General features: G+C 43.5%; 1 protein-coding gene across 4 annotated transcripts in view; it reads right to left on the reverse strand.

The window, feature by feature from the left end:
• ZDHHC21 (zDHHC palmitoyltransferase 21) overlaps window positions 1-26,975 on the reverse strand; it is a 230,126-nt gene that overhangs the window by 166,749 nt on the left and 36,402 nt on the right. Inside the window, exon 2 of one of the 4 annotated variants that reach the window (XM_085633781.1) lies at window positions 20,561-20,639. The exons of the other annotated variants lie outside the window; for them this stretch is intronic. The gene's annotated coding sequence lies outside the window, so the exon portion shown is untranslated. The remainder of the gene's footprint in view (window positions 1-20,560; window positions 20,640-26,975) is intronic. 4 annotated transcript variants of the gene reach the window in all.

Raw genomic sequence — 26,975 nt, forward strand, 5'->3', positions numbered from 1 at the left:
TAATAATGGTGTCAAGTGAACCCTGTTGCAGTCACTGAGTGGCAAACGTGTTCCACAGTGTAAACCACTAACAATAATAAAAGTTTAACTGATCCGAACCTTTAACAACCACCACATAATACAAACATAAATACACCTTAGGCTGGAAGGACAGGTTGGATCAGGCGGCCGGGGCAGATGCTAAATATATATAGAAATTTGTTTTGCTATAAAGTCAATCATACTTCTAAGATATTATCCCTACAAACATCTCCTGAGAATGGACTAGATAAACCATCTTAGACTTTCTAATACAAAAGCATTTGGAAAGCGCTGTAAAGTGTGACAGATGTTTTAGCATATCAATAATAAACAAGCACTGGCATAGCCAATCGGTCTCAGCAATGAGAGTGCCTAATTATAGAGAAATAGAAAGGACTGGAATCAGCGGGGGGTTGGGAGGGAACTGCAGAGACACGCACTGAGGAAGAGTCATGACGAAATGGCTAATATTACAAGCAATTCAAACGATTTCCTGAAGCTTCAAATTGGTTTTGAATTGTAACTGCCTTCAGCAGTTCTATGTTCTGTAGCACCAGTAAACTGCTAGTGTCAATGCCCCGTCACTGGTCAGACACAAACGTTAAACATGCAATGTACGGCGAGTGTGCGTGGGGGCTGGTGAAAGCAACGACGTTGAGGAAGAGGCTCTGGTTGAAAGTAATTATGCAGAAGGAATGCAAGGGAGGAGGGCAGACACGTTCACGCTTATGGAGTGGTAGAATGCATTTAAAACAAGCCAAGAGTGGTGCAAGTTGGCCTTCGGCGTTGGGAGGGAGGTGGTTGGGGGGACAGGGCAACAACAAAGGAGAAAGCAATGACAACGAAGCAACCAACGACAATGGGGCAAAGAACGAAAAGGAAAGAAAACAACCTTGGAAAGCAGAGGAAAGTCACACCCCACAGACTTCATGGTAGTGCAGCCGCACAGTGCATGATGAAACATCAAACCTATGCCGCCAGCACAAAGTTGTTGCAATTGTCTGACATATTCCCACTACAAAACCACACCACCACCGTAGCCTGTCGCCCCTGCCCTTCCCCATGCGTAGCCAATAATAGACGGAGAGAATGAAAAGCGGAACAGAATAATTAATAAAAAAATAAACGGTGCTCGGAGCGAATGAAAACACCAGCGCTCCTGAGGAGGGCTGGTAAATTAAGAAAAAAAGAAGTCCTTAAATTTGGACTAAAATGAGGGCTAATGGAGGGATTGGATACTCAATCCCTGCTCTAGGGGAGGAGTAAAAAGAGGAAGAGGCATGACAAACGGATGTCATGGACAAATGGGGAGAAAGAATGGGAGAGAGATGATAGAGCCAGCCAATGGCAAGCTTATGGGCAAGCTGAAGCCGCTAAAGTACATATAACAGGTCTCTCTTCAAGACCTCACATGCGTGCAGTCTAGAGCCGAGACCTAAAAACAACACAGCCTAAACTTGTGGAACTCTTTTGGACGTGCCCCGTTACCTTCAAGGTGCATTTAATCAAGCTCATTTAAAGGAGGTTCCTGGTTTTGTAGTGAACTTTTCTGGACAAGGATAGCTTCCAACATGCTGTTTCTCTCTGATTGATGCCAGAGGGAACTTTCTACACCTCTACGTCATGCAGTTTTCTACCCATGAGATACAGTGAAAAAGAACAGGCTGAAAGCTACATTTGTCAATAAATGCTCTCTACCAAACAAGGGACCTTACTGACTGAACACTGGAATCTTCTAATACAGCATTTACCCTTTTATGCGGAGCATGACAACCCATAGATCTGCAGTGAAATTACTGAGAAGAAGGCCCCGACTGAATATTGGAAAATTTATTTTTATCCTTAGAAATATCACACATATATACCCTGAGAAAGTCCTTTTTTAATGGATGAAGCATGTTTCGGCTTTGGAAATTCGTTGACCGTGGCTGTGAAAATTCTGCAATCATCTGGAAATGAAACACCGCATGTGAAAGACTAAACATACTACAAAAAAATTGGGCTGACATTTATTGAGACACTAATAGACCAGATTAACAATAAGATTGTAAGTGCATCGTCATTGTTAGATATCATGAAATGTGCGCATGAAATATGGCATTTTGTATATTGCAGTGTTATCTATAGAGAGCTGGCCGACGCACATTATGGAGGCAGGGCGAATTAAACACCTAAACTAATCCCGTTGATCACTACGAATAAGCGACAGTACACGGAGAGCAATTAAAATAAGGCTTTTTTTTTATAGAAAATGGTAAAACGTAAACTTTTATTAGCAATACATAGTCGACAGGAATGTATTTCGGATTTAAAAGAGTACACACTGTAGCGGATGATATTGTATTATATTTGGATCCAGATTCATCTGAGACCAATAAGAAGTAAATACCTGCAACACAGGAAGAGCTTAACAGGTAGTGGTCTGAGGCACACCTGGCACGCGCCCTTCAAATATTGAAGGATCCATCTGCCTCACAATTCCAGTCTCAATCAGAATTGATGGGTGCTTTGCACAATTCCTGGAAATGTCAACTGACTTCTGTGCCCCAAGGATGTGCTGTCTACAGCATGAGCCAATTTACCAACCTTGAGACTGTGAAGTTGGTATTGAGGGGCTGTCTGAGTAGCATGCACCGTCAACAAGTTGGTGTGCATAATCTGGATTAAACAAAGCAAAGGTATTTCACCTTGGTTCCAAACAGAATCTCAAGCAGCAAAATCGGATACCCCTCTTTTGTGGAAAAAATACTTAAAATGCAGTTGGGTCACAAATATTTAAATCACACAACATTACTGATAAAACACTGCCCTGTGCTCTAAACTCAAGGATGATGTTCTGCTACTCACTAAAGAGACATGCCATAGGTTGTCCAGGGGACACTTTGTCCACGTTGCATTGTTGTGTAAGGAGCATTTACTATACTTCTTTACTCACTGGCAACAGCTTCTATGATTGGTCAGTGTGGAAAGCGAAGGCCATCAAGAGATAATGAATCGCCGACCTAAGTCGTCCACTTTCTGGCAGCAAGGTCAAAGCAGCGTGCTACACCAATGCTAACTGCGAAAAACAGCGCCACGGCTCCAGACAAACATTGTAGGAAGTCAGTGTTTCTAAAACGCTCTGGCTTCTAAGTTTTTTTTTTTAGTACAGCAGACACGCCAAGTTCAAGCTGGACTCCTTGCTTTCTTTCTGGCATGTTTACTTTAGGTTCATTTGATATGCTCAAGAGCAAATGAACACGGCCGAAAAGGTCATGAGCATTTTCTCAACTTTTACACATGACCTTCAAGCAGCAGACACATTCTACAACTAACTAGAAGCACGTACAGAATTAGCTTTTGTGCAAAATGAGGGTGTGTGGCATTTTATTCAGCTTTGAAGTGAAGAGGGAGGGGCGGAAGTAAATATTTCTCGTGAAGTAGCAGTAAAATAAGAAAGGATGCCAATCAAGCTGTTACAATGATGGACATTTTCTCTAACTACTAAATCTAGTTAAATAATTGTATAGTGAGCTATCATGCTATAAATGAATGGTTGTGTCAAAGATAAAGTAACTACGTGGCAGTTGGTGCCTCCTTCACTAAATAAGTAATGGTGCATTAAACTTCAAAAATGTCGTTTTGCAGACGTGAACTGACAGCAGAGTTCGTCAGTGGCGAGTCAGGTAGAACCCAACATGCAATCTATTGTACTGATAATAAAATAAGTTATTTCTGTCATTATCATTTTATTTTCATGATCAGTCAGGTTGGGTTGGGGCGGGGCTGGGCTCCAGTGACGTCTGGGAGGAGTCACTCCAAAGTGGGCATGACTACTTGGCTGGCCCTCTCGGGCCGGACAAACAGTCCTGCGCACTTTGCATGTTCACCACCAGGCTGCATTACACAGCCTGGTGGGGAACATGCCAAGCCTCCCATTTCCCGTCTGAGCGCAGAGCCATGGCACTCAGACAATTCACAACACTGCATTGCAGCGTTGTAATTGGCTTAGGGGAGGGAGCCTGTGTGCTTCTTGCTTCCGGAGGCCACAGAGACGATGAGGGGCGATGGCGAGAAGGTTAAGTTTGTGTTTTTTTTTTTATTTTGAACACCCCTGCTACCTTCCCACCCTGCCCCCAACCATCTACTCTTGTTCCCTGCCACCCGCTACTGTGCATTTGATAGAAAATTGTACATAATGTATACCCGTTGAACTACCATTAAGCAGACAGCTGGACAGTACAAAGCATTTCAAACATGTATTTAAAAAAACCTTCCAACATATAGTAGAAAAAAAAGACAAATCAATATCAGTGCTTAATTTGAACCAGTAGTTTCCGGTGCTCAGCACCGGCCCTTAATCATCAACACCTGCACTTTTGAGCACCAGTTAAGGGCACTCATTTATGGTAGGGGGATTAAATGATTTGCCCAGAATCAGAGGATGTTGAGCAGACGCGGAGACTCAAATTTGGTTTCCCAACTCCTAAGTTGGCAGCTCTGGCCATTACGCCACACCCTCTCCCCATTTCATGGTCAGTAGTTGGTTCTGTTTTAGGCGCCGCTGAAAGGAGAAATGGGCTGGTGAAAGCTGCCTCCTGACGAGAGGCGCAGCACGTATTTTTTTGTGTGCAAATTAACCACTGCAAATCATGTCACAATAGGCTTAGTTGTAATATCCGAATGGAATAGATCGAGGCGAATGGGAGACAAACAAGGCAAACGAACTTAACATTCCATATCAGTGAGAGTGAGGATGCTGATGAAGAGTATGTGAGGCTGGAGGGAGTGTGGGCATGGGGTGTGAGAGAACATGCTGGACGTAGGTAGGAGTGGCTGCCGAGTGAGTAGATGCACGCACCAGCTAGAGTATGGACGGGAGTGAAAAGGACATGAGAGGACTGATAGGGGGACAAGGGGAGAATGGAGAGCGATCAGATAAAGGACAGTGTGGTGGGACAAGAAAGTGTCAAGGTTAAGGGTGTGGATGCACAAATGAGAGCATGGATAGGAGTGACAACTGATGAGTAGTTAGAAATGAATAATGTTGACAATAGCAACTGCGTGAGAGTTAAGCCCATTTAGGTAGAGGGGTGAGACACTGAAGGCTCGAGCCAGGCTGCCAGCTGAAGCCTGGCTCTGGCTGAGCTCGAGGTCCTGATGGAACCTCGAGGCCATAACGAGCCGAGCTTTTGTGTGGCTACTGTCTGCCACCCTAGCTCTACCCAATTTTGATGTTGTGCTACAGGCAGAGCTGCCGTCTTTTGACATGGGGGACCAGGCTTCAAGACTCGGTGTCAGCTCAAATTCCTGTGATTCTAGGTAAGTTACATGATCTGTCAGTGCCTTTAAAAATGAATGTGACCTTGTGTAATATAACTAGTGCATGCTTATGCAAAGCGCTCCAAAATCGATAGGTCAAATTTGTGCTATATAAAAATGCACAAAGAGGTAAAAACAAAGAACTAAAATAAGAAAAGACAAATCGATACCCGTTTGGTTGCTAATTTTTACGAAGTGAAACCAGAAAACCTATATAAATTGCAGCTTCCTCGCTTAAATTGTGTGATCTTAGGCACGTATTTTATTTCACCTGAACCCCTTTTTCTTTATAATCGTGTATCAAAGCACTTTCAAATGCACAAATTCAGAATACCAGTTGTACAAATTCCTATCATGTTAGATTTAATATTTAATGTGCACACACATTTTCAAAGTTTAGCAATATAAGGGTATATCTAATGCTCCCAGAATGCTCTCCGATTTGATGTGAATAATTGCACAAGCTTGAAAGCAAGATTGATGATTCTTTGCCTTCAAAATAAAATGTTCATGAAAAATGAAAGCAGGAAAAAATGTTTTTAGCTAAACTTCTGTAAAATTTCAGGAACCATTTCTTTGCAGCCTCATTTAGTTACATGTGTTTATGCAGGCTAGAATTTCCCAAAAATATTCACAATGGAAAACCAGTGTAAATAGTTTCAATAAGATTATGGAAAACTAAAATTAACAACCATTGGCAAACCCAGTAAGTCTGAAATTGGTGGTCAGCTTTTTAGTTTTGTAAATATGTGAACTGTTTTGGCATGGCTTTTGTAAAAGCTTATTGGTGAGGGAGCTGCCGGACCCTCTCCATTATAACAAACATTCTCAGAAGCAAACATTGTTTTTGTTCTCAAAAAGCACACACTGCCACAGTAGTTATTTTAATAAATGCAAAAGGTCATGGTCAACGTCAGACCACATTGGGGGCCCAATTATTAAAGAAAACCTCAAAGTGCACCCATGGTATATGTCCTTGCATTAATTGCAGCTATACGGCTTTCGTGAATTCCCAAGAATTTACAGAAGTAGAACAAGAAATAGTACTCCTAGAAAATACTTGTGAACTGCATTTTAGCATGAGCAAATAGGCATGTGTAGATTTGCTCATTCGAAAATCTGAGTGTTTGCAAGTTCACTTCCCCTCCAACCACTTTTTTCCCCAACTCTGGAAGAAGGTTTACATCTGTTATTGTCAGGGGTAAATTTCCAACATTTCTCAGTATGGAAAAAGATTAGAGAAGAGTTGTTGAAAACCCTTAAAACATGCAAGTTGGTAGGTTTGCACAGACTCAAAAGGGCATTCTAACCCTGGAACTATTGCTTACCACTACCTTCAGGCCCCGTATGTAGATCTGCAGGAACATGGCAACATAAGGGGATTGCAGGTATTCAAACACTACTATGTGTGAGCCCTGGCATAATCAGAGAGGCCATACCAGAGATCTTATATAATGAGATTGCTGCCATAATTTGTCGCTGCACTACATGGCATCTAAGGGGCAAGTGGATTTTGTTACAGGACAAGTAGATTTATGAAGAAACCTGCCCCATGGACAAGTAGATATTTTATTAAATTCTACATCCCTGTAATATACTGTTTTTTAAGGCGTGCTGAAATTTCAGCTGAGCCTATAGGAGCAGAGGAAGAATATCCCACAGACGGCCTGCCTGAACTGAAGAGGAAGAGGATCTTTCACCAAGATGAACTAGAATTTTAAAATATTGGATTGTAAGCAAAAAAGACCCTGTGGAGAAAATACTTCTAGCACTAGAGTACTCCTGAAATCTAGTGGTTAAAATGGGCGAATGCCTTCGGTCCTAGGCATGACAACTCAGGAGTGAGCTGTTCAGGGACAAGAAGATAACAGACAGAGGGCATTAACGGAGTTAAATGGTTATTCTTCTTTGGGCCATGCAAAAAGTAAGTAGTAGCATTTGGAATCCACTAGAGTTTTCATCCCGACCTTGTGAAGACCAAAGTAAACTGTATTAAACTGAATGGCGCAATTTGACTTTCATGCCAAACTCTGTAAGAAAATCTTGAGAACTGTAATAGGGGATGGAAGGTCCAAAACGAAAAGAAGCAGGATTTTGAGACTGAATTAACTTGGATCTCTAGATAAAGTTTGAGGTTTATTTTGAAGACCAGAATTGTGACCCCAGGTCAGGGACCAATTTAGATGGCTTCAAGCTTTGTAAACCACAACAGAACTGAGTGTAAGGGAAGATGTATACCACAACAGAACTGAGTGTAAGGGAAGCTGTATACCACAACAGAACTGAGTGTAAGGGGAGCTGTATCTCACTTGTGCTGCTATATAACAGGCCTGTGGTGCATCCATGCTTCTACTGTAATCACAAAAGTGTGACATTTGGCAATGGTGAAATTCGGATCTCCCTCTGCTTCAGGAAAATGGGTGTCATCAGCACAAATGGATATATTGTATCCAAAAGTGTCCACCTTCGAGGAAAGACACATTCCCCAACTGCTGAAGACATGAACTTAAGAGAGAGCGGTAATACTCTGGTACCTCACAAGATAAAGGTCTCCTGCAAGAACAGGTGATGGTCGACGGCATTAATGGCTACAGAAATGTCTTAAAGGACTTCGGCAGTGGCACAGACCTCATCACTCTAAGCAAGTAACTTCATCATGTTTTCTTATGCTCAGGATTCTAAAGAAAAGCTTGCCTTTTTTCCTATGAAACTTGGGAAAACAGTTATACTAGCTCTTGTGATACAAAGATCGCCTACTGTAATGGCCTCTTTGTAGGTGCCCAGTCCCGCCTTCTGAACAAACTATAAATGATCTAAAATACAGCAGTCAGAGTTCTTAATCTAACCAAATTCGGTTAGGCCTCTAAAGCCATAAGAGACCTTCACTGGCTGTCTGTCAGGGCAAGAATCAGATTCAAGGCACTATGTTGGGCCCGCAAGACTCTACATCAAGTAGGTCCCCATTTTCTACAATCCATTTTTGAATGGCACACTCCTTCTCGCACTCTTCGGTCGGGCACTGCCAGGTTGGCATGTGTCCCGAGAACAGAAAAATCTTATTGGGGAGGAAGAAGTTTTCTTTATTCTGCCTCCAAAGGGTGGAATTCACTCCCCTCTCATCTTAGAGAACAATCCAATATTTAAGTATTTAGGAAAGAACTAAAAACCTACCTGTGTAGTAATCGGCTTCAAAAGATGTATTATCTGTTTTTTGCCCTCTGTTATCATTATAAGAAGGATACAACGACACTAGCGCCTAGACGCCCTAGGGTAATCGCCCGCTATACAAAATGTAATACACATAACATAACATCAATCAGAGATCAAAGTAAGGTTCATGAAAGGCTGTGACCAGTTCTGATTAGACCTCCTTTCCCAGGAAAAAGTCAACCTGAGGGGTAAGCAATATATTAAGGTTCCCAAAAATTTGAAACTCACCAATGATCACTTCTCTACTGCTCTGACAGAAATGTTCATAGGGAAATCAGCCTATAATTTAAATATACAGTAGTGTCCACATTCGTTTTTTTCTAGAGAGGACAAAGAACAGCCTGCTTCCGGGGGGGCGGGACTATCACCAATATTCAGGAGACTTAACTTAGATCATGGACACAACATTTTGGTCAGCTATGTCGGATTGGTTTAAGGAAAACGTGCAACTCACCAGAAATAAAATCATGTAATAACTAAAGTGAATCAGCAAAATGGCGAGCTACGTTTTCAAGAGAGGGAAGTAACGTTTCATGCAGGGTCAGTGAGGAACAAAGTGACCAGGCCTTAGAATGTAAGAAGTCTGCTTTTAATTCACAAAATCCCCTGGCTAGATGGACACCCTTGCACAATGGCTGTAATGTAGTCCGCCTAATAATGTAAAAATATATTTTAAGAAATTATTGGGCTTTTCATTTCTTGCAGCGAAAGGAACAGATTTGGCATTTGTTTATGAGGACATTGTAAATCCTGGATTGCCTTCACCAGGACTAAAAATAGCTTGTTGGTCCTTGTCACAGTTTGTCTGCTTATCACAGGACTTGCATCAGTGTTGTTAAGCCTTGGTTATTATTGGGTTAACCATTTGTTCTTGGTTCTTGGTGTATTTGTGGGCTTCAAAATATTTATTTACTATAAATTCCTAACTTAATGGCTGTTGATAAGCGATTATGAAAGGGCAAGGGAAATTAAATAGATTGCTCGGAAAATTAAAGTTTGAGTTCAACTAATGTGTGCAGTTGTTAGTAGAAGCACCTAGACTAGGCTCCTGCCATCAAAAGTAGCACTGAAATGCTTTGTACATCGCAATGTGATATGTTTGAATACATTGAGTCCATTATTTGACATATTAAACATCTCATCAGTGGTCTTTTTTTTAATTTGTAGGTGTTGTTACCATAAGGCTTAATCCAATAGATGAGAAATAAATGTGGTGGCCATTTGGTCAGAAAGAAATATGGATGCTCAAATTAAATGTTTACGTCCCCCAATATCATAGCTCTATTATTACTAATTCAATTCAATTCAAATATCTTTATTCGAATGTAATACAATACATCCATAAAAGTACATTTTAAAACATACAGACATAACATATTCCTTTTCTATAAAGAAAAATCATCCATTTCAACAATAAGACACAAAATGATGTGCAATAGTTTTGTGAAACCAGGATAACACATAAAATGCAACAAGTTAAAAATATAAATAATTATACAAAGCTAAAAAGAGATAAAAATACAACGATAGTAGCAGCATAATTAACCTTCCATACTTTTCCTGAAGGTGATAGCAAGTTTCAAAAAGCTGCATATAAACAGAGTATAGTCACATTTCAGGAGTTGGAGGTAATAAAGTGCTGGTTTGATTTGGGTAAATTGTAAATCCTTTAAACAAGGCTTCAAATACAACTTCCGAGGTACTAGATAATATGGACAAACAAATAAAAAGTGTGCCAAATCTTGCGGAGACTTCCCGTCGCAGCCGCAAGCAGGTAACACTTGGCCTCGGTGTGCTCCTTTTGGTGTTGCCAACAGGAGATGAAATAAATCAAAACGGAACCTTGTCAAGAGATAGCGTTCATACCCTGACATAGGCCAGGATAGGTATGGTTCCATATGTGAACATGTTTTAAGTAGGGCGTGCTTCCTTACACTATCTTTCGTCAACTCGCCCTCCTCCCGGGCAAGATACCTAGTAGACATAAATGTCTTTTTCACAAAAATTACATCAGCTTTAGTTATACAATTTGGGGATGAGAACAAATCCGGCCGTCCCATTTCAGTGAGGCGGTCGTTAATGTACCTCAGCCACGGAACCTTAAACCTACCGTCCCAGATTAAAGCTTCTTCTAGTATAGCATGAGTGAGAGGTATATCATCATTTAGCCAGGAGTTCAACCAACATAACAGGGGATTTGCTGCTATTCTGTCACTCAGGAATGGTACACCTAATTCCTCATGTACCGAGAAATTTCCGGTGCCCCTTGGCAGCCTCAATACCTTCTTTAAGAAGTTATTTTCTGTAACCTCCAGGGCTTGTGTCTGGCAGTAGCCCCATATCTCACTGCCATAGCAGGCGATGGCGACACTTTTGGCTTGATATAGTTTGAGCAAGGCGGCCACCGGACTGTTGCCCATTTTTCTAGCAAAGCCAAGTATTGCTGCATTGACACGTATTACTTCGCCCTTTTTTTTGGCAATAGCTGGGCCCCACTCTAGATGGTCGTCGAGGAGGACCCCGAGGTATGAGAAGGTTTTGGAATTTGGAATTCTTTCCCCATTTGTGTGAAAAGAGTTGGGTTTACGCGACCCCTGGCCTATTTTCATAGTGTAGGACTTTGAATTATTGATACTTAAGCCTCTGGACTCCATAAATTCATAAAAAGAATTTAGAAGTTTCTGGAGACCAATTGCGGTCCTTGAAATAAGGACAGCATCATCCGCATACAGTAAGACTGGGATACCTTTTTTGCCTACATAGGGGTAATCTGCACCTGTTCTCAACAAACAGTCCTCCAGCTCATGTATGTACAAATTGAAGAGAAATGGTGCTAAAATACATCCTTGACGGACGCCCCTATTAATTCTGATGTCCCCTGACACCTTCAAATCTTGTGAGTAGCGGACGTTGGCTCTTGTATCTGAGTGCAAATCGATCAGAACATAAACTAAGTTCCGATCAATGCCCATTTTTAACATAATGTCCCATAATTTACCTCTGTCCACACAGTCAAATGCGGACGATAGGTCCATAAAGGCCATGTGTATGGTTCCCTGGCGGGCTAGAGTGTATTTGCTTACAATTAAGTACAGGTTCAGACACTGGGTCACTGTTGAGTGGCCTGGTCTGAAGCCGTATTGTATTGAAGATAGAATATTTTTCTCATTTGCCCATGTTGTAAGTCTGTTCAAAAGCACACCCCCTACCACTTTTGCTACAGAGTTAATTAAGGATATTGGTCTGTAGCATGTCGGGCTGCCACGATCACCCTTTTTAAACACGGGGACAATAGTTGATTGTCCCCAGGATTTTGGGCACCCAGATATTGCAGCTGCATTTATTACATTTGCAAGGATAGGAGCCCATAACTGGATACTGGATTTAAAAAGATCCGGAGGAAGGCCATCCGGACCAGGTGCCTTATTGCTAGTTAAACCTTGGATTGCCTTTTCTACTTCGCTGATTGAGAAACAGGGAGGCTTCTCCTCTAGAGTTAAAAATTCATGATCTGAAAATTGATCATGACTTTTAAAAATTGCACTAAAATGGGACACCCAATCTGCCTCTGGGATATTTGTGCCTATTGCAGTATCACTTGGGTTGTCAAACAAAGGTTTGTTGACAATCTCCCAGAATTTGCTGCTATTTCCCAGGCTATTATTACTAGCAATAGATTGACACATCATGCCAACTAAAAGTTCAGCCCCTGAGGAGGTGCCTTGGTGACAAGAAATAGCTCCCCCCCCCAAACAAAAAGTCCCAGGTGAGGACAGCTGAAAATATGCCTTTCGTGTGTCCACTGTTATTGAGTTCCTTCTCAGAAGGACATTTACTTCCAGATCATCCAGCAAGGCAAAAAGGCTGGAGGCCCTGGCCATCTGCAAGGGGCAGTACCTGTGGTGTCATAAGGGGTTAAAGGCTGCAGCATGTCACATCCACAACCCCTGGAATGTCGGCGAGCTGGCATCCTTGTATTAAACCATAGACTGCCAAACAAACCTGCACTATGATATCGTTTGAAAAATGCATTCAAAAAATACTTCCAAAGTTTATCCTGTCATCGTGCCAACCAAAGAACGGGTCTGGTTAGTAAACTCGGAAGAAGGGACTGCAAGACTGGTATGTATGGGCCTCGTGCGTGCCACAGCTTTAGAGACTATCTGTAGCCACGGTATCTTAAGGTGACCTTTAGTGCAAGTTATATTCATCTGCCTTTTCTGGCTCTAAATTAATTTCCTCTGGAGTTTGGTGCAAGGAAAATGACCCCAGAAATGCACCTGTTGAATTGGACTACTAGTACTGCAAGAAAATGAATTCCCCATCTCTTTCAGAAGGTGAAAACTTAAATTTGAATGTGTTTATCAAATAACAAGAACTCAAACTTTTGAAAGGGGCGTACAACGCAGTATTTAAATGTAAAAAGAAACACACGCCAAACACCCTCAACTCTCCAGTGGCTCGTCACAAGATTAATCAAAGAAAATAAAATAAATGGAGGACTCTTGCTCGATTTCCCACTCTTCACATCCGATATTCTTTTTTCTTGATTTGGGTACTTAGGATGCACCACGTTTATCCATCTTCTGGGGCGAATGCAGGCCCACAGCAGCAGGCGCCATCAGCCCACTTACAAGACAAGATGGCTGCCTTTTGATGACTACCTTCAAGCGCTCCACGGTGAAAGACAAGGAGGCGTGGTGGCCTGGGGACACCGTCAACGAAGACTGTCGCCGCCGCTTAAAACCAGACAAAATAATGCGCAGCATGCAGGACAGAGGGGGGTGGGCGGTAAAATCCGCGACCACGATAAACCATGATATCAAAAAACGTCTTCAATTATTACACCCTGTGGTGAGAAGTGTCACTGGTCCCAAAATAAACGCGCTGCATCTCAAAACATGCCAGTGCACACTGTGAATTTAGAAAGCCTCTAGGCGCTTAGCTGTCATACTCCGGAAAAAAGCACACGACAAAATGAGTTAAAACAACTGAGAATTTGAGCAGTGTTCAAAACAGAGAATAGTTACCAGCGGGCACTTACGGCAAACGAAGAGTGTGCAAAAGTCTGTGACGGCTGACAACAACTATCTCACCCGCAGCAAGTGAGCATTCTCTGAAGAGCCGCGCATCTGTGGTGAGATATGTAAACGCACAGAATGCTCTATCAAGTCGACATTTAATTAAAGTGCGATTAGCAAGGTCTGTGCTCTGTCACAGTTACAGCTGAGAACCGAGGCTTCATTAACTGAACTGGCCTGGCATTCAAGTCCTGACACTTTTAATTTGTCACTCATGGGGGAACATAGGTCTCATATTTGGAAAATATAAATGTGAGAGTTCACATTAGAGAGAGTTTTGGTGAATAGAAACGTAAGGAATCTCCTGGACCCAATGGCAGCCGAGCGAGTTTTGCCAATCAGTGATTGACTGGTACATGAAAGGGGAGTTTGGGGTAGTAGAGTCCTTTTCATATCTCCCCCCAGGGTGATTCAGACATGTGGTGCAGTCCAGGAGGGCTTAGGGTCTGGATAGGGTGTGTGAAGGCTGATGGGTGGGGCTTATGGCACAGTTAATGAGGGTCAAGGCCACTATACATTGTGTTGTTGGTGGTGGAGGTACATATTTGCTGACAGCACAGGATCGGACTGCCACCCTTCTTCTCCGAACACACAGAGAGAAACTGCGGAGTACCTCAAGGGTCATCATTCAGCCCAACGCTCTTCAACATCTACATAGTCCCCCTCGCCTCCATCGTCAGACAGCACGGACTCCATAGTATCCTACGCCGACGACACCCAGCTCATCCTCTCCATCACAAAGAACCCCGTCAGTACCAGACTCAGCTTCCAGGAAGGAATGAAGGATGTTGCATCCTGGATGAGCAGCAGCTGTCTGAAGCTCAACTCAGAGAAGACAGAGGTCCTCGTCCTTGGACCCTCTCCCACCTCATGGTACAACAACTGGTGGCCCACCGTCCTTGGCAACCTTCCCACCCCCACGGGCCATGCCCGGAACCTCGGCATCATACTCAACTCCTTCCTCTCCATGACCCAACAGATCAGCGCCGTCGCATCCACCTACTTCAACACCCTCTGTATCCTTCGCAAGACCTTCGAATGGATCCCCCCCGATCATGAAAGACCGTCACACACGCACTCATAACCAGCAGACTGGACTACGGAAATGCTCTCTTTGCTGGAATCAACAAGCCTCTACTTCGCAAACTTCAGACCATACAGAACACCGCAGCCAGACTCGTCCTCGGCATCCCTCGACAATAACTCATCTCCCAACACCTGCAAGACCTCCACTGGCTCCCCATCCAGAAGAGAATAACCTTCAAGATACTCCTCACCCATGCCTACAAATGCCTCCTCAACACAGGACCCCAATACCACAATGAAAGAATCTCCTTCCACGTACCCAAGAGGAACCTCCGAACCGCCGACCTCGCCGAAACCACACGCATCCGCAGAGCCAGAACAGGTGGAAGAGCCTTCTCCTACATCGCGTCCTAGACCTGGAACGAGCTCCTGGCCAACATCAGACGCGTCCCCTCTCTGCACATCTTCAGGAAGACCCTGAAGACCTGGCTCTTTGACTGACATAGTTGCCTACCCCCGCGCCTTGAGACCCTCACGGGTGAGTAGCGTGCTTAACAATTCCCTGATTGATTGATTGAGGATTGTTAGTGAAGGCTACTTTGGAAATATCAGAGGCAAGAACAGCTGTATGGGACGTATTACCCATCCTTAGATATGAGGGCAAGGAAGACCTGATTAAGCCTGGGGTCCTGTTGCAGACTTGGGTGGACCTGACCAGGCACAAATGACGGCTGGTCCTAGGACTTTTGGGGACCCGGGCGAAAGGAAAGATGGGAGGCCCCTATAATTTGCAAGTGACATCACAGAAAGTGACAACACAGGTCTTTTAATCTTCTTTGGTATCGCTTGAAGTGACTTAGTGTGGATATGAGTAACAAGGATACAAAGCTTAATACCCAAATGAACTAAGTCAGTCTATTTTAAAGCTGTATTAGGTGGATTTCAATAGTCACATTGAATTAAAAAGCTAGGCACAGATATCACAAAGATTAATTTCCGTACTCAACGTTAACAGACTAATGCATGATAAAAATTCCAGAGCACTGCAGAAAATTAATTGAATGGCATTAGTATGGTGAAAATTATGCAACCGGGTATAGCAAAATAAAGTTGTGTTCAAATGCATGTAGCTTTTTTAGGTCGAGCTTTCGAGACCTGTTGTATATACTTTATTATATACTTCTTTGTGGGCTTAAAGCCAGCCCACTGCTTTTCATTTGTTTGTCTTAGTGTCCTTTGAAAATACTTGCTTGCAGGTGCGTCAATCCTTCCTCTTCGTCCCTCCTTTTTGTCTTTCATTTCCTCCCACAGAGCAGGAACCAAGTACTGTATCTTTACGCTTTGGTTGTTTATCTGTTTGTTTGTGGGACTATTTTTTTTATTTATTTCCTGCTCGTGAAACACTGTGGGTTCGTGTTCAGCTTCGACACCCTTATTTTATTACATCTTCCTTCCTGCCCCCTCCATCCCCAATTGTTGTTGCCATCCTTCCCTCACCTCCCGCTCCACTACTTTTGAAAAATGATATTCCCTAAATCACTTCATCTCCCATGCCGTCCCCCGCTGCTTGCATTTAATTGCATCTTCCTTAAGCTCCAGGTGCCTTCCCCCCACCACCACCTCTCTCCCGTCGCTGCTTGCCATCCTAAACCCCTCCTCTTCCCGACGCTGCTTTAACCATTTTCTTAGAAAGCGCTAGTTTTTCCGAGCTACGTCAGCCCTGTAAATCTTTTTTATTTTTTAATACTCTTAATTTCTTTTCTGCATTGGTATTTTCTGGTATGTAATAGGCAGAAACAGGCCAGCACCTGGCATCACCGTAAGGTATTTCTTTAACCAGAGGATGTGGGCTTCACTGGATAACCGCGCCTCAAAGTCTTGGGGGATCTGTGGCTGCTGACTTTGGGCTGACCTGAAGGGAATGCCAGGTAAGTAGCCGGGCTTGCATCCAACAGGGTGGTTTGTGTTCCATGACGACCCATTTTCAAGTTACAGCACTCAGTGCCAGAGTAAAGCCCAGTGTGGCAATAGCATTCTAGAAGTTAATTAGCCAGGGTCACATGCTTGTCAGCCTGGTAGGCCAGGATTAAGATGCAGGGCTCCGGAATACACAGTCCATGATTTAGCAGCAAAACTTTCTTATACCCACTGTTGCTGTTTCTTTTTGGGTTCAACTCAAGTTCCTGCAGGGGTTAATCTTTGCTAAAATTAGTGCTGTTTATTGCTGCCACAGTGATGAGAGTTTAGGGCTTTGAATCATCTGGACAGACAAACAATATCAGCAATTAGGTTTTGCCTAGAGACTAAAGCAGAACAGCTCAATTTCTTAGCTAGAAACTGGAAGCTGACCCCTTACACATCCCCGGAGAATTAGACTTATATACTCTTGGAGTGATTAAGAAGTTCTTGCATTGCTGCAAGGATGTTACCAAAGAGCTCTTGCTGTGATGGTGAACTAGGGAGATTGCTATGGCTGGCCAATTATAGGGGGCACATTGTGGGTTTGTCAGCAAGTGTGACGTAAAATAGGGAGTCAGACTAAGTTTATGGGGGCATTGCAGAGAGCTACAATAAATTTGCCATGCTCGGAGGTCTAGAAATGGCTGACTGGGTCCACAAAGGAGCTTTTCTCTGCAGTGCTCTTGCAGATTACACTGCTAATACACTTTTACACCGTTTATTTTGGACACCTTGCCTATTGCAAAAAAACAGAATATAACTTCAAGCACAGTCCATGGCACTATAAGGCTCTCCCTAGAACCTTCCACTTAAAACAAACCATGCTACAATTTACAATTGCTACAGTAACATTCAAGTAGCAGTTGGGTGTCACTCAAAATGTAATACATATGATGTAGATATGCATACATAAGTACATGGCAAATACAGTAGAGGTTTTAACCCTCTCAGGAGCCCAAAGCAGGTCCCTGCGACTACTTTGGATTGGGCATCAAAAGAGAGACCTCTATCAATCCAAAAGCCCAGGTTCTTGACCACCTCCTTCCGCATGGGTGCTTGTTTTAATTGGTCTGGCCACCATTGTTCTGACCACATATCGTTATCTCTTCCTAACAGCAGAATTTCAGATCTTACTGGCATTTAGCTGCAAGCAATTTGTTTGTCAGCCACTTGGCGATCGCCAGCAAATCCACCTTAAATTTAATAAGATTATTCTTACATTTATTGGAAAAAGCGATGACTAATTGGGTGCAGTGGAGTCACTAGGGTTGGTGTCACCCGGTGCGGGTAACTCATGGTGTCACCCCCTCACGACTTATCGCATGGACCTCCTCCGCTCCGAGTCCGCCAGTGGACACAGTTGGCAAATAACGGGACCATACAGAATCCTTAGTAATGTTTGTAAATGTAGGTCCTATATTTACAAAATGTGCCTGTTAACAACAGTGTGATAATGACTCATTAATCAGGTTGTACAGTGGGCTACCTGCTAGTCAACAGTTTATTGGAATTTATAATATCATAGGTATGGTACTTTGTACTGGTGTGGTGTTCCCACTATCCAGCAACACGATATATCAGTGGTCGAAGTGGGGGGAAAAAGTAGGGGAACTGTGGGTGGAGAATCAGAGGGCGGGAATAACCCAAGGATTGGATCAGTGGGCGGAGCCAGAGGTGTGGCCAGAATGCGCAAACATCCCAATTTTTTGTATTTGTTTGGTTTCACTGCGCAGTTTTATCAATCAATGGATACACATGATTATTTAAGGTTATAATGAGTTATTGACAGTAAAATGTATTCACAAAGTGGGATATACTTCTAATCACAGAATGTCTCCGAGCCATGGAGTTTCTGTCATCAGCACTTCTCCCTTTTCCACAACAGCAGTTCAAACATGAATGACTAAAAACCCTAGTTTGCAAATGTTTTCTAAATAATAATGGCTCTGCCATATTTGCCTCATAATGCAAGATCTGCAGCATGATCTGACCATTTCAACTAATAAATTGTTGGTAGCTCAAACGTATCAAAAGTTAATAAAAAATGTGACTTGTGTTGCTGCGGAGTAGATGACAGTTAATAGCTCACTGTTCTATGTTAGGATTTTAACTTATAAACTGCAAGTAACAAAAGGATCTCTCTGACAAAAGCAGTAGCCCACTGGCCTATTTACATTATGTGCACTTTGTGATCTGCATGGTACATGTTCTTTGCAGCAGGTACATTAACCCTCTGAGCTACCTTTCCATGAGTCAAATCTTCCATTAGACAAAATTCCGATCTCTATCTAGGAAGAACATTAATCACCAGAGTCGTCATGACATTTTTATTGTTACCGAAAATTGCTGGAGGGCAGGAAGGAGGCAGCAAGCGCTTTTAAAACCATAATATACTTGCAAAAATGATGCCTCCACCTAAAGTCAGCACCTGGTGCGGTCACACCGGTTGCCCCGCCCTACAGCTGGCCCTTCTCAAGGGTCCTGTGATCTCTGTGACAGGGTCACTGTTGTTCTAGGGTGTGCTGCTTCATAGGCCTGCCCGCAAGTCTGGAGGTGAACTTCAGTATGAATAGTGGTGGACAAGCCTTGAAGGTTAACCTACACTTGTCATGCTAGGGTGCACCTGCTGGTGCTACGACACCAGGGATTCTAATGTCTTGCGAAGCCTTCTAAGGTCTAGCATGAGATAGTGCTCTCTCAGGAGAGTGGTCTGGTGGACTGGTTATTAAGGCTGAACCTGGTTCCCCAGTTCCAAATTCAGCAGCTCTGGCCATTGTGCCACATCCTCTCCCCCACTGAACACCATACTGCCCCACTGAGAAAAACTCAGACTGCCTTCAACCACAACCCAATTGTTGCCAGCTATAAACACCTGGATGCGGCTCAATTTAAATTACGCACTGGGCAAGAGCAATATGTGGCCTACAAAAAAAAGTGACAGCATCCTGGAAAAAGCAAACAATCATAGGGAATGCAAAATTTTGCAAACCATGTGAAATGTAAGCAACATGCTTACCTTAACGATTGTACACTCACTGTTCAGAAATCAGTGAGTGTTTTTGCCTGAAAAGTTAAGGACATGACAATGGACCCATTTCAATGACCATTGCTTATATCCTTACAAAACGTAAGCAGTATGGTAAAAAAAGACAACATCCCTAGATGCAGAGCAGCAGGACAAATTTTGTTTTCCAATCCACACATTGCTGTACCTCCAGGATTGGTGCACTAGTTCCAAGCCCTGGGAAAACAAGGCCAAGACAACAAAAATAGTGCTTCACTGGCAAACTCTGTAAAAGTGGCGCTAATGTGATTGGGTGTGAATAAAATCAATCTGGCCAGTTTGCTACCACTCTGTCTTACTTTATTTAGTTATTTATTTTGCATATTTTTAAACTTTTATTCGCGATGCTTCACTTTGGAATTAAATGTCAGAAAAATAGGACATTGATTTTCCAGCAAAAGTGATTTTCTTTTTTGGATCCATTTCACAGGGGAGCAAATAAAAGAAAGGAGAGGAAAGAGAGTGAGAACCCCGTCTTGCAGCCACTGTCTTCAGTAAGAGAAGAACTACCGGGCTAGCAGGCAGAGGCCTCAGCTTGTACACAGAGCTGCTGTGCCTGAAAGTCGTCTTCGCAGGCCTCCCGAGTCCCGACAGCTCAAAAGATGGGCCCAGTAGTACCATTACAATCTTAATTTATGTTCCTAAGCACTCACCTCGCACTTACAGAACGTTCTTGGGCAACGTCATTACTTACACTGAACATCCGCAAGGTACTCAAAGTGAATTTTAACACAATCCCCGAACAGCCACGGCAGTTGCGTGTCATAGAACGGGGGGTTTGGGGGGGGGGGGGGGGGGGGGGGGGGGGGGGCTTCCTGGAGTACAAAAAGTATATATATCCTATCGTGTGTTGAGTTCGCTACAAAAAATATTTTGGTACAATAAAAATATTTCTCACCTGATGTGTGTCTGAAAAAGAGAGACCTCCGCTTTAAAACGCGTCTTCTGTCCTGGGGCGGAGGCAGCTCGCAGCTGACCTGTCGATCAACAGAAACGTAAAGGAACTTTTAGTTTCGCTTTCGTGACGAGCCCTGCCGCGCTTCTCCAAAAAGCACGTGACCAGCCTGGCTGCTTCCCAAGGTATTTCAAACCGTGCAAAGGGGTTTTTAGGTATGGCCTAAAAACAGATTTGACCTACACCCTGGTATTCGGGTGTATTTAAAAAAAAATATGAACAAAAATACTATTTTACAGAGCCTTGCAATCAATTCTTTTCATCCATGCGCCCTGCTGGGTGTCACCCCATGTGAGGGTGTCACCCGGTGCGGTCCGCACCCCCCGCATCCCCGTAGTGACGCCGCTGATTGGGTGTCGTCGGCATAAGAGGCCCACGACAACCCTCTACTTTTTGCCACTGCTGCTAAGGGTAGTACATAGATGTTAAAGAGCACAGGGCTCAGTATCAATCCTTATGGAACCCCATGTCTGATCGCCAACTCCTTGGAATGATAGGGGGCCACTGTGACTTGGAAAGTTCTGCCCTCTAGAAAGAAGCGAAACCAGGCCAAAGTCAAGCTCTCAATCCCTATCTCCTGTAACCTGCACAGTAATATTTCATGTGAGACAGTGTCGAGAGCGGCACTTAAATCTAAAAGAATTAAGGCCGCGGAATTTCCGTCATCTACGTTCCTACCAATTTCCTCCATCACTGCCAACAGACCAGACTCAGTACTGTGACGGGGTGTGAAACCATTTTGCGAGGAGTCCCGGACGGCGTTTTCCTCTATTAACTTTGTCAGAATAGTATTGACATGGGATTCAGTAAAGTTGGCTAAAAAAGGGAGCTGAGAAATGGGGCAATAGTTACCCGGTTCAGATGGATCTAACAATGCTTTCTTCAAAAGGGATGTCACTTTAGCGTGCTTCCAACCCAATGGTAGGCGCGCTGAGGTCAGGGATAGATTAATCAATTCCCTGGCCACTGGTAGAATGAGGTTTCAAAATTGGTGGAATTGGGCTGGTGTCACGGAATCGGCTGGAGAGTCTGATTTAATTTTCAGGCAGAGGTGCTCAGTCTCGCTAAGGGATAATTGGGGAAAGGAACACAGTGTTTCATCCGTAGTGCAACCCCAGTTCTTGTGCCTTTTCCTCTGATCGATATTAATATTGACTGGTGGAAAGCTTTTATAAATTTTATCCACCTTATCTACAAAATATCTGGCCAATTCGTCGCACTGGTTGTTGGAGGTGACAGGTGAGTCAGCTTTCGAGTTTGCACTTTTCAGGACTTTAAGAAGAGAGAAGATCGTTTTGGGAGAATTATTGCTCTCTGAAATTTTACCGGCGATATACTCCGCTCTGGCTCTCCGGACCAGCTTATGATATGTTTTAATGGATTAGCAGTATTTATTTTTTGCTTCTGTATTATACATGCGCCTCCAGGCAAGCTCAAGTTGTTTACATCTTTTCTTTGCATTGATCAGGGATTCATTGAACCAGGGGTTCGACTGTCCTCTTTTTTGTTTGGAACTAATTTTAACAGGAATACAGCTGTCCAAAGCTTGGGTTAGCCAGTCCTGAAAGCGTGTGTTAGCTAACTCTATGTTGGATGATGGCTGTGGGGTGTGGTTAGACAATAAATCAGAGAATTTGTTAGTATCTACTTTATGCCAAGGTCGTTTGGACACCAATTGTGGGCGATTCGACGCTGGCTTGCCTTGCCAGCAAAGAGAAAAAGGGACAAGAAAATGGTCCGTCCAGGCCATGGGGATCGGAATCTCAGTTTTTAGAGAGCTTAAGTTGGAGAATAAGGGGTCCAACAGATGACCTGCTACATGTGTAGTATTGGGGACCCATTGTGTTAACTGACAAGCCTCTAGGTCGGCTAGAAAGTTAGCAATGCCCGTCTTGCCGCTATCTTCTAGATGGAAGTTGAGGTCTACTAAGATGGTAAAATTTGCTGCCTTACTAGCAAGCACAACTACTTTTTTTTACTAATTCTTCCCTGAAACTTTAGATGGCCCTGGTGGTCGATAAATAAATAAGTCCAGAAACTGTGAGATTAAAGTTAAGGGTGATTTTAAAGAGTGCGCTTTCGCACTCTGGGATATTCTCCTTGATAAGGCTGCAGGAATATAGCTTGCTATGGATTAATGCAATCTCTCCGCCTCTATTTCCGGATCTGTTAAGTTGTTTCATAGTAAGAGCCTTGGGGAAGTGCAATCCAAGATTCCGCAATGGAGTCCTGCATTAGCCAGGTCTCGGTCAGGAATAATCCGCCCGGAGACTCTTCTGTTAATAGATCGAATATCTCGGCATGATGCTTCGTCAGAGACCGGCAATTCAGGCTGAGGAACCTGAAATTAGTGAAGTTGGGTAGGGGTAAGTCTGTCCTGTATGGCCTAAATTGAATGAACATTGTTTACATTTGAAGGAGCCGACCGGTGAGGGCCAAGCGTGCTTTATACAAGTGGAGCAGTTAGTGTTGTATGATAGAAGCTCGGCGCGTGAATAGTGGCATATGTCTTTCACGGACTGGGCAGAGTGTCTGGCGACGACCGGCAAGCCACGTGGTTTAAATGCGGTTACACCCAGGAGTGAAAATGGAAAGGGGAGGAGCTACGTCCCTCCACTCAAGCAGCCCGTAAAGACCGTGGTGGACCGGGCACCGTCTAAGCCCTAAAGTGCAGTGTGCAGTTTCTCACAGGTACAGCGCAAGTTAAAAATCAATCAGTATTTCCACAAGTTAAATATTGCCCTCAGAACACAGATTCAACGCAGTTAAAATGATCAAAACTATCCTTCTGGCGCGCAGCTACTATCTCTGCGCGGCCGGCAAACCATTTGGTTTAAATACCGTTACACCCGGAAGTAGGCAAGGGAGTTAATTAAAATACTGCCCACTTAGAACCAAAGCTCTTATGGCACCAATCAAGTGAAGCACGTCATCCCAACGTTCCCCTGAAGAGCTCTTGTCTCTTCCATCCAAGCATCTCTCCATTCATCCTTTCATCCACAAAAACTATTTGCATCTGTTTTGTTGGCCCTTCAGGTATGTATAGAGGTGGGCAAGCCAACAAATTAATGAGGAGAGCTGAGCCAAGGGTCTGGCTTGGCTCTTAGAGCCCATGCACGAGCCGAGCCCTGAAAATGTTTGCTATGTAAATAGTACAACAAACATCACGTAAAGTCTCTTCAAAATTCAAAAAAGTGTATTTCTTTTTACTTTAATTTGTCACATTATAGCACTGAACTGAGAAATACTCATCAAAAGTTTGTAAACATGAACTTATTCCAGCTCCCGTCCCTACAGTAGCGACAGTGCCATTAGAGAACTAAGAGACAAGACAGTTGTTATGCAAACCCTCCATGTGGCCCAGATGATTATCGACCATCATTATAGTTTAATAAATCAAAAAACAATAGGTACTTGCTCAATTGGTAGTCTTCATTCGAGTATTTGAAAGTGCTTTGATACGCGATTATAAAGAAAATGGAGTTCTGGTGAAATAAAATACTTTACTAAGATCACACAATTTAAGCGGAGAGGCCACGATTCATCCAGGGCTGCTGGTTTCACTTAGTAAAAACTAGCCACTATACGAGTATCTATTTGCCTCTCCTTTTTAGGTCTCGCTGGCTATCGCGTAAGCGATCGCTCAGCGAGACTCTAGTAAAGGGTCTCCCAAAAGTGCTCCCAAAAGCGGATTGCATGGCGAGCACGCGCACAATCACGTGCATCGTGCCGCCATGCAATCCACTTTTGGGGAAGCGCTTCAGGCCAATGGCGCGTGCACTGGCGACGGGCGTGCAGTTACGCGCACAATGACGAGCAGAGGCGCCATATGGCTTTCCTCTCTCATCATGGTGCGCACACATCGCACACCACTCGCCAGCCAGCCTGCTTTCACTTTTGCGCCTCAGTCTTGTAAAATAGAGTGCCTGTGCTTGTTTAATAATATTGTGGACATACTTTAGCAGCACTGCGCCCGGTTTACGAGCGCAGCGCTGGTTTTACTTTCATTCCAGTGTCTCTTCCCCCGCTCCTCCACCCCATTGTCTCTACTCTTTCTCCCTCCCCCTCCCATCCAATCATTCACGTGCTCCATTTTGCGCCTCCCTCACAGCAGAGCCGGGCGGATGGAGACAGAAGGTTGTACTGTTAGTTTACAAGAGGGAGAGATTCTGTATAGAAATATTCGCCCCATCGTCTTTTATTTACACAAAGGCAATTTCAGTGTAATTGCATTCTTTAATATACATTGTGAGATGGGTCTATAGCTTATGTTTTGCAGCAGGTTGTAAACAAGCATTTGCAATCTCTCAGTGCGTGGCGAAGGTACAACGGTGAGTGACCCTGTCCGGGTGACACCGGCCTGTCTTCCGTAGCCAGAAGGTGTCGGGTGCAGGACACTGCCCCAACCTCGGGCCAAAGTTTGGTGACAATCACGTGATTTCGTGACGCTTTAAAACCGGCATTAGAACTCTACGCTCTCGCACCAAGAGAAACTTTGTCCCTCTCAAGATTATTCCTCAGTCTGGAGCCCAATTTTACACCAACTGTAGCAATTTCGCTGCACCTGAAGCTTCACTTATTGTGGAGAACATTACTGTGGGTTATGAAAAATGGATAACAGTAGCTTTTTGACTTCGCAAGGTTTATCGGCGAACACGTCACACACTCCATGATTTTATCATGTTAACTTTTATTTTGACAGCGCTTTGTCCGTGATGCGCATGCTCTACGGTCTGTAAATATGACATTCCAGGGTCGTGGATCGCAGGGGCAGATTGAGATAACGGCTCTATACGTTGCCTTCCACCTTCTGCATTGAACGGGTTCAAAATTCCCCAGATGGTTTGTGCGCGCCATTGTATGAAACTGAGTTTGTCTTGGTTACAGTTCCAGCTCGCTAGACAGTTTTCACTGCACCCGTTTGACGTGTCTGTGTTATGGGAGGTGGTGAATCTGCGTGCAGCTGAGTTTTCGAAGGGGAATACTACTGGTGAAATTACATTTCGAAATTACGCTGTTAGTCACTAATGCCAAACCCAACATATTACCTGAATCAATTTTAATTTTTGCCATAATAAATGATTAGATGTCCCCAATGTTATATGCAAGCACTTATATCTTGTAGAAACCAATGGCGACGAATCAGCTGGCGAAAAAATAGGGGCGTGGGCGGGAATGTTTGGAAGTGAATTTCATGGGGCACAGTCTCGTGAAGGTTAATTCCTCATTTGCTAATGTAGTTAACACAGATTGAATGCACTGGTATGTTTAACTTCTGCACCAGGAATATATGTCAACGATTCATATTTACTGGTGCCCTCTCCTTTTGTCCAAGCTATTTTAATATTACTCAACTTTAATTTCTCCCTTCGCCTCTAATGAAATAATCCACCTTCCCTTCTCCTAACCGCAGATCTTCACCTTCCAAAGGCGGGAATGTATGTATTTTTCTTAAATTGCTACTGTTTTTTCTCAATATTTGCCCCAATTACTTAGCTTAAAAGCCAGCTTTAGGGCAATTGACTCCCCAGAGTTCAAGGGGATTCGGGCCGAAGCTACCATCTGCATTTAAAACAAGCATTGGCATAGCCAATAGGTCTCGCTTTTGGGACCTTATAAGTATTTAGTTATGCAGCACAATGTCCTTGGTGCAACAACATCAACTGTTGCATGACTAAACACTTATAAGGTCCCAAAAGCGAGACCTATTGGCTATGCCAATGCTTGTTATGTTGATGCTTTGTTTTTAGCTATATGTGCAGTTTTATGTATAACAAATTTGACCTGTGGGTATGAAAGTGCTCTACGGAAGCACGCACAAGTTACATTACACATGGTCACCGTCATTTTTAAAAGCACAGACAGATCGTGTAATTTGCCTAGAGTCACAGGATGCTAAGCCGACGTCGAGACTTGAACCTGCCCAGGTCCAAAGATGGCAGATCTGGCTGTAACACCACATATTGGGTCAAGCGAGGGTGGCAGACAGAAGCCACATGAAAGCCTGGCTTGTTATGAGCTCAAGGTTTTAAAAGGACCTCGAGCAGAGCCAGGCTTCAGGCTCGATCTGTCAGTGGCTTGTACACCTCTGGGTAAAAACATAGAGAATATAGTGCATACGCCTTCAAACTAAAAATAAATACAAATGTAAGTGAACAGTGGGAAATGCATTATTTTATGTTATGGCAGCACAACTGGTTAATGCAAATAATTGCAGGTGTCTGAGTGTATAACCAGAGGTCACACATTTGAATCCTGGTAGGTGCACAGAGGAATAGTGACATGTAGTAGGGCCATGAGATACCAGCATACGATTGAATACAGTGTAAGCATGCAAGTCATTACTTTATAACCGTAT

Source organism: Triturus cristatus, chromosome 2_1 (genome assembly GCF_964204655.1).
Source record: "Triturus cristatus chromosome 2_1, aTriCri1.1, whole genome shotgun sequence".
Lineage (NCBI taxonomy): Eukaryota > Metazoa > Chordata > Amphibia > Caudata > Salamandridae > Triturus > Triturus cristatus.